The sequence below is a fragment of the Phoenix dactylifera genome, unplaced genomic scaffold, assembly GCF_009389715.1.
Source record: "Phoenix dactylifera cultivar Barhee BC4 unplaced genomic scaffold, palm_55x_up_171113_PBpolish2nd_filt_p 002033F, whole genome shotgun sequence".
Classification (NCBI taxonomy): Eukaryota; Viridiplantae; Streptophyta; class Magnoliopsida; order Arecales; family Arecaceae; genus Phoenix; species Phoenix dactylifera.
This window is the reverse complement of record NW_024069309.1, coordinates 3991-14459: the sequence shown is the minus strand read 5'-3', so window position 1 is coordinate 14459 and position 10469 is coordinate 3991. Positions and strand designations below refer to the sequence as shown.

Sequence of the window (10469 nt, the reverse complement as noted above, 5' to 3'; positions counted from 1 at the left end):
TTGGAGAATTCGACCTCGAATATCGCCCAAGGCCAACAATCAAAGCACAAGTGCTTGCAGACTTCATAGTGGAATGCACCCTGCCAGACGACTCCGAGACCGAGCTTACACCGAAAGAGGACGCCTTAGAGTGGCCATGGGTCCTACATGTGGATGGGTCCTCGACTTCGGGGGGTAGTGGGGCAGGCCTCATTCTCACCAGTTCGGATGGAGTGGTCACGGAGTAAGCTTTACGCCTCGAGTTTCCGGCCTCGAACAACGAAGCGGAGTACAAGACACTCATTGCCGGACTAAAACTGGCAAAGGAGCTCGAGGTCGGCAGCCTAAAGGTCTTCAGTGATTTCCAACTGGTCGTGAACCAAATCTTAGAAGATTTCGAAGCAAGGGAGCCATCAATACAAAAGTATCTCCAAAAGGTGTGGGATATTACTTCCATGCTGAATACTTTCGACATTCAACATATTCCCAGAACAGAGAATACGGGGGCTGACCTGCTATCAAAGTTGGCGACCTTCCACATAAGCGAACTTCCAAAGACCACAACACTCGAGTACCTCAAAACACCAAGCACCGAGGAGCCTGAACTAGTCCTCTGTGTTGAAACCGAGCCGAGCTAGATAGATGCATTTGTCGACTTCCTACAGAATGAAATTCTCCCCAATGATGAGCTCGAGGCCCGCCGAATCAAATGCCAGGCTTTCCAATACCTCCTGTATGAAGGTAAGCTCTACCGCAGGTCCTTCACGTCTCCTTTCCTCAGATGCTTCCGTCCCTCGGAAGCGGATTACGCCATGCGAGAAGTTCATGAGAGGATTTGTGGAAACCACCTAGGAAGTCGAGCTCTGGCCTACAAAATTCTATGCCAGGGATACTACTGGCCTACGCTTCAAAAAGATGCCACAAGCTTTGTTCAAAGATGTGACAGATGTCAGAGGAACGCCAACATTTAGCGTCGACCCTCAGTTCCACTGACTTCAATCAGTGCCTCCTGGCTGTTCATGTCGAAGCTAAACAAGTGGCCCAAATCACCGAGCCGAAGATGCGAGATTTTGTTTGAAAATCAATAATTTGCAGGTTTGGGCTCCCTCGCGTCCTTATATCCGACAACGGCCGACAGTTTGACAATGCTCGCTTCAGAAAATTTTGCACTGAGCTCGGCATCGACCATCGTTTCACCTCAGTCGCTTATCCCCAGACTAATAGAGAGATGGAGGTGACAAATCGGACAATCCTTCAAGGGCTTAAATCCAGACTCGATCGATCTAAAGGACAATGGGTCGAAGACCTTTACAACATCCTATGAGCCTACAGAACCACATTCTGAATCCCTACCGGCGAAACTCCATTCAACCTGGCCTATGGAACGAAAGTGGTCATCCCTTTGGAGATAGGTCTTCTATCACCAAGTGTGGAGAGCTATGATGCAGCTTCAAATTCACCGCGACTCAGAAACAATCTAGACCTCCTCGAAGAAACAAGGAAAGTTGCTCGAATCCACATGGCGAGATATCAACAGAAAGCGGCACAATATTACAATTTTAGGGTGAAAGTCAAGCTCTTCAAAGCAGGTGATCTCATCCTAAGGAAAGCCGAAGCCTCTCGACCTACGGAGCAAGGGAAGCTTGCCCCGAATTGGGAAGGGCTATATCGAGTCGCTCGGGTCCAACGGCCTTGAGCATATAAGCTGGAATCCCTCGATGGAACCCTTATTCCTTGAAGTTGGCACTCCAAGAACTTCAGGATGTATTACCAATAAGGCCCTTTTAAGGGTCTCCAATGTTTGAAAATCCAACCAATAAGATGTTCTTCAAGGATTTCTCCTAACCATTCAAAACTTCCTCCAATGATGATCTGCTTGTGAACCTCAGGATGTCTCTAAAATGTCTCGAGTCCTTACGGGAAACCTGACGATGCCCCGACCAAGCTCAGGATGACCCATTATGTCGATCGCGAGCCAAGGCTCCCTCAACCTCGGGTCCTATCTAATGACGTCCCGACCAAGCTCAAGATGCTCCGCTGGGTCGACCGCGAGCCAAGTCTCCCTCGACCTCGGGTCCTACCTAATGACGTTCCAACCAAGCTCGGGATGCCCCGCTGTGTCGACCGTGAGCCAAGTCTCCCTCGACCTAGGGTCCTACCTAATGACGTGCCGACCAAGCTCGAAACGCCCCGCTGCGTCGACCGCGAGCCAAGTCTTCCTCAATCTCGGGTACTACCTAATGACGTTCCGACCAAGCTCGGGATGCCTCACTGCATCGACCGCGAGCCATGTCTCCCTCGACCTCGAGTACTACCTAATGACGTCCCGACCAAGCTCGGGACATCCCACTGCGTCGACCGCGAGCCAAGTCTCCCTCGAACTTGGGTACAACCTAATGACGTTCCGCCCAAACTCAGTACGCTCCGCTACGTCGACCGCGAGTCAAGTCTTCCTCGACCTCGAGTACCACTGAATGGAAATCTGACTACAGTTCGGGATGCCTAAGGCAGATACTGCGGGTCGAAGGGCACTCAAGTTTCAACGGCCGAATAGCAACCCAGCCTCGACTCGCACTACGACTAGATCCGAGCCTGAAGACTTAGTAAAATTCTTCAAAAAAAAATGATGAAATCACATTCAAAAGCGGACGACGCGCGAAGTCCTACTCAAACAGTCAAAGACAAAGGTTCGTTGAAAGCACAAGTAGGAACAAGTCCAAAGACAACAAAATTGAAGAAAGCATGTATTTTATTAATAAAGAGCCCTGAGGCTTAATACAAAGACACTGACTCTGAAGTCGGCCTGTTTAGCCGAACAATGGATCTAGCGGCCGACCTTGTTTACAAACAACAACAAAAAAGAAGGAAGCAGCAAAACTTCAGCTCACCCCTAAAGTGGAGGCCTCGGCACCGACCTCATCACCTGCTAGAGGAGCCTCGAGAGCCGCTTCAGGGGCACACAGCCAGAAGAGAAAGAAGAGAAAGAAATAATAAAAAAGAATAAAAAAGAAGAAGAAGAGGACCATGGCCAGGTGGCTGTGGTGGTCGACAGCCAGAAGACTGACGATAAGGGGCGGCAGGTGGTCAATGAGAGAAAAAGAGAAGGAACGACCAAAAATAGGGGTTTCATCCTTTTCTCCATATTTTCATGATCCTTGGCTGTGGGGCTCCAATGACGACCAAAATCGGCATAGGTGACAGGTCTTCTTCTCTAGTGACAAGTGCAGGCAGCGGAGAAGGCTGGCAAAAAGAAAATAGAAAGTGGTTCCTCGGATCATTTTGGTGAAATCTTGGCTGGTGGTGAGGCTTGTGAATAAGAAAATAAAAGACAAAAAGATCAAGGTCCTTACCTAGGATTCCAGCGAGGTTTGGCTGCGATTTTCGGTGTTTGCAGTAAGCCTAAACCGCCAGGAACCAAAAGAAGGAAAGGGAAGAAAAGGGTGGTGGCTATGTGTGGGCACAAGTGTGGAGCATCCAAAGCAAGGAATGCAAGAAACTGCAGTGAAAACAGTGTAAGGGTCGACTCATGCTGTTAAAGAGTCGACCCCTGAAGAGCAAGGGTTGACTCATGCTGTTAAAGGATCGACCCCGGGCCTGTTTTAGATTTAGGTAGAGACAGAATTTGGTCTTCTACTTGCTTGAGACTCAAGTATTTGGGTCTTGAGGGGGCTATCTATTATTGGGCTAGGTTTAGGCTCAAAGGGAGAGAGAGCATGCAAGTTATGGATGTACATGGGCTTGGGTTGAGTGTTTTCTCATGTGGTTTAGCCTATGAGAGTTTTTGGATTTGGATCATGATTAACCATGTATATATACACTCACGTATTTTGTGTATGGATGGAATAAAATCATATGATACTCCTTTCTTCCTGAAAAACCCTATTCTCTTCTCTTCTCCTCCTCTCATGCATGTAAGCCGCCGTCCCCAAGAACCCTAGGCCATAAGGAAGAAGAGTCTATTTCCACTTGGGCTCTTGTTCTCCTCCGCCATCAAAGAACCAGTGATCCATGCCTCTAGCAGCCAAGGAAAGTGATGAGAGCACAAAAGTGCGATCTACATGCTGCTTAAATTAGTATTACTGCTAACATATAACGATAAAATCATTAAGTTAATATTATATTTTTATTTGGCACAGGTTAGTATAAATTAAAGTTTAAATGCGCATTTAGTAAGGTTTAGAGGGATGCATCATGGCCCCAAATCGCGCGGGCCCAATCCTACCATGATAAGATCAAGCATAATTGCACCCAAACATCCGAGCCCGTGTGCGATCTTCCAGTGATCCTCGCGTTCCCTCCTTTCCGGATTAGCACCTGCACTCTTCCAGAATAGAGATTCCCACTCTCACTTCATCACAAAGAAAAAGAACTTTTTAACCTCCAATCCCATGAACAAAAGCTGAAATTACTATTTATTTTCAAAATTTATGTTCATGGCTGAAATTACTGTTCATATGAATAATGTTTCGTGAAGACACTGTTCATATAAACAGTGTTCCGTGAAGACACTGTTCCTATGAACAGTGTTATGTGATGACACTGTTCATATGAACAGTGTCACGATATAAAACTTTTTTTTTCACTGTTGTTCTTCTTCCTCCCGCGCTCCCAGGTTCTCCAACTTCAACAGCGATTCCGCGAGCGATCCTCCGTGTCCAAGGCACCGCATTCCCAGCCTCCCAGCACGTTCCCAGCAACGTCCCAGTCTTCTAGTCTCTTTTCCCATCCCATCCCACGCGAAAACAGGGGAGGAACAACGCGTCAGCAGCATGCAGCCGTTCCGTGCATTCATTCCTCCCAAAAATCACGCGTCTGCAGCTCCTCCCTCTTCCGTGTGGACCCGGACGACCGTTTCCTCCAGCAAAGATCCCGCAGCGCCCCTTTCCGGATCAGTCTCCCAGCAAACATCAGCCGTGAGCTGTGCGAAAATAGGAGAGATTTCGCAATCAATCCTTGCCATCTTTCAGCCTCCCACGTCCGATTTCAAGTCGTGATCCCAACATTCGAAGCTTCCGGAGCCAATCCAGCCTCTCCCATTGTCCACGACGCATCCGAATCCACCTACCGGAATCCCAGCGACAGCGTTCTTCACATGGTGAAAATCCCAACTGTCCGCCCCATCCATCCGCGATCTGCCATCCCGCATCATCCTCTTCCGCATCACGCCAAGGATCATGCGCCAGTCGGGATGCCTCTTCTCCCGTTCGCGATCACCGTGCATCCCAGCATCTTCAACGTGTCTCCAAGGGGCTATAAGAAGAGGGGAGGAGGAGCTGGGAGGAGGGCGCTCGGTTGGGCCAAAGAACAGGGAAGAGGAGGTTCTCAGCTCGATTTTTGGGGAAAAGAAGAGGAGGGTGGAGTGCTCGGTTTGGGAGAGAGAGAGAATGCTTTGAAAACAGAGCATTGCAATTTTTTTTTTTAGTTTTCTGTTTGAGTTTAGTTTTTCTTTTTTATTTATGAGAGCAATGTTTTTCTCTAGTATGAGTTCATGAGAGCAATGTATTCTTTTTCTTAGTTTTATTTTAATTGAAAATTTTAATTGAGAGTTTTCACTATAGGAAAAAGAGATTTTAACGACATGTTTTGCCAACGCTTGCTGCAAGCGTTGGCAATGTCCCGCAGAGCGCCAAAAATAGCCGACGCATTTTAAAAGCGTCGGCAATTTACGACGCTCGTTAGCGTCGTCGTAGAGTTGGCCTAAAACGACGCTTATTAGCGTCGTTGAAAACCAAATACCCATCAAAACCCGCGTCCGCCCCCCTCCTTCATCCTCGATCGACATATCAAGCCCTCCTCTGCCTCCTCCTCCCTCCTCTGCCTCCTCCTTCTTCTGCCTCCTCCTCCCTCCTCTCCGGCGCCGACCAGTGTTGCAAGAAACCGGTTCTTCCTCTCCCTCCGCCCGCACCCATCCCGCCTCCTCTCTCTCTCTCTCTCGCTCTCTCGCCCTCTCTCGTTTCTTCTTCGCCCCGATTCTTCTCCCTTCCCCCTCCCGCCGCCTCGATTCTTCTTCATCCTCTCCCTTCGAACCCCGCATCGCCTCCCATAAAAAATGACCGACGCCGAGCCCTCCTCGCCCTCCTCCGCCGACTCTTCATGCGCCGCCGTCTGCTCCACCTCCGCCACCGCGGCCGAGGCCAGCCCGCCGCCGTCGTCGGTGTGCTCCGCCTGTGGCGGCCCCACCGCCTCCATCTCCTCTGCCGCCGGCCGCCACTTCCTTGGCTTCGTCGCCGATCTCTCCCACTCTGTCCGCGGCCGCAAGATCTCCGACCCCGTTCCCCCCCTCCCCCAAACCGTCACCTCCCTCCTCTCCCTCCTCCAAGCCCTAACCTCTTGGATCGATGAGATTCCCCCACTCCCCCACTCCGCCCGCTACGGCAACCCCGCCTACCGCTCCTGGCTCGCCCGCCTCTCCGCCGAGGCCCCCGCCCTCCTTCTCCCCCTTATTACCTCCGAGGAGCTCCTCCCCGCCGCTGACGAGCTTCTCCCCTACCTCCTCGACTCGTTCGGCAATGCCTCCCCCATCGACTACCGGCACCGGCCACGAGACCAACTTCGCCGCCTTCCTCTACTGCCTCGCCCACCTCGGCCTCATCAGGGAGGAGGACTACCCGGCCCTCGTCACCCGGGTCTTCGTCGCCTACCTCGAACTCATGCGCAGGCTCCAGATCACCTACTGTCTCGAGCCCGCTGGGTCTCACGGTGTCTGGGGCCTCGACGACTACCACTTTCTCCCCTTTATCTTTGGCTCAGCTCAGCTTATTGATCACAAGTATATGAAGCCCAAGTCGATTCACAACCAGGACATTCTTGATAACTTCTCCCACGAGTATATGTACTTGGCCTGTGTGGCTTTTGTCAAGAAGGTGAAGAAGGGGGTGTTTGCTGAGCACTCCCCGATGCTTGATGATATCAGTGCGGTCCCGACATGGAGCAAGGTGAATAGTGGAATGCTGAAGATGTATAAGGCTGAGGTGCTTGAGAAGGTGCCCATCATGCAGCATTTTGTCTTTGGTTCGCTCATCAAATGGTACCATTTCCATCTTTCCGTTGGCATTTGATTAAGTAGAAACTTTATCTTCTTTCACATGTGAAATTGCTTCTACGCGCATGATAAAATTAGTTATTTCTTTGCGATTATGATATAATGTAGATTTGGGCTCATTAATATTCATTATGGCATTTATTTTGATTGTTTTTGTGTTCCTACCATTTCCATCTTTCCCTTGGCATTTTGATTAAGTGGAAACTTTATGTTCTTTCACATGTGAAATTGCTTCTACCCGCATGATAAAATTGGTTATTCTTTGTGATTATGATATAACGTAGATTTGGGAATTGATCTCTTGAGTTGTTCAAACTATTTGAGAGGTATACCATAGTTGTACTTTTTATTGGTAATTCATGAGCTTGTGCTTGTCAAATAATGTAGTTGGTCATGATTGCAATTACTTTTGGGGTTTATCCATGAACCAAAGACAGCCTTAGTATTTAATTGCTGTAATTGATCTCTTGGGTTGTTAAACCTTTTTGAGAGCTATATCATGGTTGTGCTCTTGATGGTAATTCATGAACTTGTCCTTGTCAAATGATGTAGCGGTCACGATTGTTGTTTCTGGTGCATAGTGTTTAAATTACTATAACATGGTGGCAGCTATTTTGAGACTTCCAGCTATATAGAGGTGACATATTGTATATATGCTTCATTCTAATAAGGCCTCTAAGACTATTGGTCTACACATCATGCTGATTTTCCCCCTTAATTCCGTGATTCTTGGACATGAATTTCTAAATGCAGGCAAGCAAAAAGATAGCCGATGCAAAGCATGCAAAAGATTTCCAAGCAGTTCTGAAAGAGTTTCAGAAAGCTCAAAGGCTTACAGTTGAGAGGGAAACTGCTTATGCCCCTTTTGTTCCTCAAGCAGTTCTTCCTTCGAGGTACTGATTTACTCACTCAGCTCTTATTAGGTCTCAAGAAGTCGTGAATAATGATTGTCAGTCATGTGTATTTGTCTTTTTTTTTTTTGGTTGTGCGAAGCTATTTAACATAAATTTGATGTATTCTCATGAATTTTCACTGGTAAATAGTAGTTTTCATAGTAATTGGTGTATTTTCAATGCTGCATTTCTGCATATTACAGTATCAATACATGATACATTGCAATCTTTGTGCCCTGCTGATCATTTGATTGCTGTAGCCTGGTTATTTTTGTGCAGCTATACTGCTAGAGAGAGAGATGTTAGTGCTGATAAAACATCTGAACAACGTGCTCTGCTTGTGGAATCTAGAAGGTGAGAGGTCTTTCTATTTTAATCCTTTGATGCATAATGATTATATAGTTGAGTCCGTTTGTGAAATTGCCATGCTTGGCACAAAAGACTGTAGTACTGATATTTAAACACTTCTAGATGCTGTGCCAGGTATTATCTTTTTGACAAGATTTTCTTTAAGTTAATTGTTCATATCAATCATTATATAATTCATTTTACTACATTTAGCTTCTAATTAGATGAAGAGTTAGGTCTCTCAACTACATTTAATATTTATTAAATGGATTTTAATTCTTTCTGCTGATCCTGAAAAGTTGGGTTAGGTCTTGTATGGCTATGAATGCTCCATCTTTTTGACCCCTGTTCCTACTCCCCTTTTCATTTCCATTATTTCTTTGTGCCACTGAGTTATATTTCTGGTTTCATAAAAATATACTAATTGGACCTGGCTAGTATCATATTTTTTAATGGTAATCAAACCCATGAAATCATCAATATAGTCCATATACTACATCTTAGCTGGAATGGCCATGAGATCCGTGTTCTTGGAGTATAGTTTTTATTTTAGTTCTGTTTGTTTGCTTAGAATATGAATATATATATATATATATATATATATATATATATATATATATATATATATATATATATTGTGGGAATTGGTGTTTGTTCCTGGTTAGTAATCGTCACTTCATCTATTCCAACCACAAAATGATCAAGATTTTCTCTCCACGAGGGTGGATATTATGTATAAATGAACATCAGCAACCTTTCCTGCAGTGTTAAAATTAGGGCTTCTGTCTGCATCAAACTTTTGATATTTTGTACGATCTCTTTCCTCGTGGGAATATCTGCTTTCAAGACATTAGAAAGTCATCATGCATCATCTATTATTTGGTCTTTCTCTTCTTTTCTGTTTTGTTTGGGGATTGGGAAACCTGATGCAAAAGTTTTGTTATTTGTTATTGATTGCAGCAAAGTCAAATGGTGGATGACATGGATGAGGATCTTGATGAAGATGATTTTGGTGCAAAGGGTTCTGCTTCTGTAGAGCATGAATCTGATGATGAGATCGTTGAATCTGACATTGAACTTGAAGGAGAAACTGTAGCACCTGATGATGATCTGCCACAGAAGGTGATTTGCAATGTATATCATATTTACTGCTTATGAATGACTCAAGAAGTTGTGAGTGTATTTTCAGTATTTTCAACTGCGGCTTATTATTACTACTTTTCTCTGTCCAGATGGAAGACCCATCTATTGAGGTAACAGAGGAAAGTCGTGATGCCTCTCAAGAGGCTAAAGGGAAAGCTATTGAAGCAATTTCAGAAGGTATTTCAGTATCTGTTGCATTGTATCTAAGCCATACTTGCTCTGAAACATTTGGTATTGGCTAATTGTCAGGAGTTTATATAATGCTGTGTTTTTATAATTTACATTCGTATTTTTATTTTTTAAAAAAATAGCAATCCTGACGCATTAAAGCGTCGGTAAATAAAAGTTGTGGCACGCCTATGCCGACGCTAGAAAAGCGTCGGCAAAAATATATTTACCGACGCTTTAACGCGTCGGCAAAAACAAGGCTTTCCCGACGCAAATGAAAGCGTCGGCAAAAATGATATTTACCGACGCTTTAAAGCGTCGGCGAAAACACAGAATTGGGCATCCTTTACGCTTTCCGGATGCTTTAAAGCATCGGCGAATGTCATTTTTGCCGACGCTTTCCTTAGCGTCGGGAAAGCCTTGTTTTTGCCGACGCTTTCTCTTAGCGTCGGCAAAAACTTTTGCCACTCCAGTATCGCCAACGCTTTTGCGACGCTTCTGTTTGCGTTGCGGGAACTTTAGCCGACGCTTATAAGCGTCGGTAAAGATTATAAAAAGCGCCGGGAAAGATAAGTTTTCTTGTAGTGTTTTATTTTGAGTTTTAATTTTTGAGAGTTTATTTGGGTAGAAAGTTGTATTTATTCTGCAATTTTAATTTCTGTTCTGCAATACATTAAATCTTTTTTCATGCAATCTATATTCCAGTCTGCAATTTTTCTAGCACTGTTTTCAGCCATTTTATGCCAAAGCTTTTCTTTTGATTAGTTCAATATATAAATGCCTTTTGAATTTAAATACCTGTCTTTTTGTCAATTTTAAGTAGAAAACATTCTCCGGTAGACCAGAGAATCCGTCAACATCCCCGACGTAATGTTTTTTCTTCTATCATTCAAAAA

At 45.5% G+C, this 10469-nt stretch overlaps 1 pseudogene; it reads left to right on the top strand.

Moving 5' to 3' along the window:
* Positions 1-6013: 6013 nt before the first annotated feature.
* On the top strand, positions 6014-9374 carry LOC103707946 (annotated as a pseudogene).
* Positions 9375-10469: the final 1095 nt, after the last annotated feature.